Source organism: Heliangelus exortis, chromosome 8 (genome assembly GCF_036169615.1).
Source record: "Heliangelus exortis chromosome 8, bHelExo1.hap1, whole genome shotgun sequence".
Classification (NCBI taxonomy): domain Eukaryota; kingdom Metazoa; phylum Chordata; class Aves; order Apodiformes; family Trochilidae; genus Heliangelus; species Heliangelus exortis.
In genome coordinates, this window is record NC_092429.1 from 3,817,620 (window position 1) to 3,820,981 (window position 3,362).

Here is a 3,362-nt window from a genome sequence, read left to right on the forward strand (position 1 = left end):
AATTCACATTCTGACTTTCTATTCTTATCCAGATTCGCAAAACTAAAAAAAAATATATCTCCAAGTCTTTCCCAAAAGAGGAAAAATATTTCCTACATGCTTCTTGGAGATCTCCCTGCATTCTCTCAGTAACAGCAGCCTTTCCTGCTTTCCAGAAAAGCCTGAAGGCTGATTGGAAAAAAAAATCCATGCTAATATCTACCTTTTCCCATGTGAGATTACTTGCCTCAAATTTTGCTAGAAAATGAATAATACAGTAGTAAAGGATGCAGCATAAAGTATTTATGGCAAATTAAAACTCATCTCCAGGACAATTTACATAATAGGGACACGGGCCACACTTGTTCTCTTCATCACTGGAGTGAACTTTTGAGGAATTATTTATCAGTCTAAGTTATTTTCATTAGCAACAAATTTGAATAAAGAATAAATTAATCACAATCTAACAGAGGTTGCATATTGTAATTACAACCAATTTGCTATTATTTGCTGCATTAGAGTCAGGTTGGGTAGTGCTTATGCTTAGTGAGGAGGTTCAAGCCTTTGTATTGTGGAATCTGTATTGAGCCATTAGATTGAAGCCAGGGAATTGAATGCATTGAGATTTGGTCAGTGGTTTTTCTGCAAGTGGTGTGAAACAAACAAAAAAAAGATATCTTTTTCTTTTGTAATTTGGAAAAGACTAGAAGTATTCTATAATGTCATGTAGTCTTTCTGCTGCCCTGTTGCCCTGTGCTGCAGACCTTCTTTACCTACTGATTTCTAAAAAAAGAAAAAAATTATTTGACTGAGTATTTTGAATTTTTATGACTGAGTATTTTGAATTTTTATAAGTGTCTGTTCTGACACCAGACTCCAGGTGAATGCCCCTGGGATGGGAATGCCCTTTGGGAATGACTGTTCTGAAATATAGAACCAGATGAATTTTTGAATTGATGAATAACTGGATTTTGAGGTTTCCCTTGAACAGAAGAAAGGGAAAAGGATTTAAAACCAGTTTTCAGGTTAGGCAAATGCTTTACTTTTTTTTTTTTTTTTTTAACTGAAACATAGATAAATCTGTTCTTGAAATGCAACTTTAAAATCAAAGAATGTCTTTTGGGTGAGGATGATTAGTACAATTTAGGATTTAATCCTGGATATTGGTGGCTGTGATCTCCTTGCATTATGAGAAGAACAACAGAGGCAAAAGGGAAGTGGGGACTTTTTGGAGTGAGCCTCTGCCTCTTCTTGCTTCACATTGTGGTTGAATACCAATAGATTTCTTATTTCTGTATTTTGTGTGGTCCACATCTGATCTCAGGAGTAGGAGGCTGTCATGCTACCAAAACTCTTCCAAGTGCCTCAGCCTTGATCTCTGCTCATACCCTCCCTTTGCTTCTTAGCTCCAGCACAGGCACTGCTCCAAAGGGTTCTTTTCTACACATACAGGGAGAAAACACATTCTCTCCTCTTGAGAAGTGGCTAAAATAATTCTCCTGGGACTGGGAAGCTGTCTTCAGAAGTACTGCTGCTTCAGGAAGATTTTCCTGTGGTGTTTCTCCTTTTCTTCTGCAGATAATATCTGCTTTCCATGTGTTCCTGTTTCTTCACAGCCATGGCACCCACTGCAGTCACTCTTTTTCAGACTCCTGTTTGGGCCTGGGTGTTTGATTATGCAGCTACTTGATTCTAAACAAAGAATTTTAAATGGAAACCTTAGATACAGAATCTTCTGCTCCCAAGAAAGGGTCAATATTTTTCATTTGTTTGCCCAGATTTCCAGAGGAGTCTCTTGGCCTTTGGCCATGCTCCCACAGCCTGGGAGAAACTGCTCAGCTCCAATATGGGCTTCCATCTAACAAGAATTTCTAAGCAAAAGGCACTCTAAGTTTGTTAGGGGGATAATAATGGTTGGTTGAATTATTAACTAACCTAAGAATTTGTTTGTGGCTGTCTTTATTCTAAATGCTTATTCTAAATGTTAGATGTGACAATCAAATTCTAACTCTCTTAACTCTGCTTTCAAATGCACTGGATGAGATGAGGGTCAGGAATAAAAAGGATTTTACTGTCATGCTAGTGGGCCCTACCATAAAAGCAGTTTTGCTATAGCAGCCAGCTATCAGTCTGCCTGCCCTTCACTCTGCTCAATCAATACTTGTATAAATATCTTTTCCCAGGAGATGAGCACAAGACACTGCCTTATTCATTGCTGGAAGTAGTGCCAGTGAGCCATGACAGCAGGGTGAGGACAGTGGCCTTCAGAAAAAGTCACCAAAGCAGAGATTCTTGACCCATTTATACAATTTCACTGAAGAAATATTATTTTGCACTTTCATTATGCCCCTTGTAACAAGTGGAGCATCTACCCACGTTAAAACCCAAAGCACATTTCAATGCAAGAGCACAATAAAAAGGATTAATGTTACTGACTTAGATGGGGGAAGAAATTCCTATTTCTAATCTTCATTTTGTGACAGTGCAATTGATTTCTTCACTGGAAAAAGTGTGGGGCTGGCATTGCTCCTGAATTCACCTGGATTGCCTACAGCTCCCACTGCTCTCATCTCTTCAGGTTACTTTGCAGCTTGATTGAGTCTTGCTGTGTGTGTGTTAGACCTCCTCAGCAGAGCTCTCACCTGTACATTTGATCACAGCTGAGTTCCAACTGGAAGAAACACCCAACAAAGTCACGACAGGGGTGGAACAGAGTTGTTTGGGTTCCTGTTGCTATAGCTACGATGTCTAAAAAAAGCCTTGGGAAACCCTGGCTGGAGTTCAGCAAGATGTGACATTGCTTAAAAGTGACTTCACTGTAGGGATTAAAGTAGATCTGTGAACCCCTAGTGATCCCATCAGCTTTAGCCTGAGAGTCACTGTTGAAAGGGGCAAGTATCCAAAGCTAGGAATCCTATAAGTTGCCTGCATTTCATTTTAATTTTTACATTTAATTCATAAGGTGGGGAAGAATACAAGGAAAGGGCAACATTTTCTACTGATAATTTCCTACCTTCTCTTCAATAGCATCTCTTTAATATGGGAGCAAGGACATGTGCTGTTTTCAGACTTGTCATTAAGATCTTTATTCACCTTTCTGAATTCCCTCTAGAGTCAGTGGAAGGAAATAGACAGTTATATAGAACACTTCATCCCACTCACTTTATGACAGTGAAATATCTGGAGGAGGAGGCTATCCTCTCCTCACTATAATGAAAGCTTGGGCAACAAATTCAGACTTGATGCCCTGCTGCAATTAGACTAAAAACATTAGAGGAGATAAAGCCCCATGAGGTGCCCATGCTAGCTGAGCAGTTGGCATTTCCATTGATGGGGACCCAGTCCTGCTCCATGCTGTTAGGGACAGGGACAGAGACTGGCTT

The 3,362-nt window shown here is 39.6% G+C and overlaps 1 long non-coding RNA gene across 1 annotated transcript; it reads right to left on the reverse strand.

The window, feature by feature from the left end:
* Positions 1-1,395: 1,395 nt before the first annotated feature.
* Positions 1,396-2,671, reverse strand: LOC139798738 (uncharacterized). The gene is made up of 2 exons (XR_011726947.1): positions 2,519-2,671; positions 1,396-1,671 (listed from the first exon to the last, which is right to left on the reverse strand). It is a non-coding gene; the product is annotated as an uncharacterized lncRNA (long non-coding RNA).
* Positions 2,672-3,362: the final 691 nt, after the last annotated feature.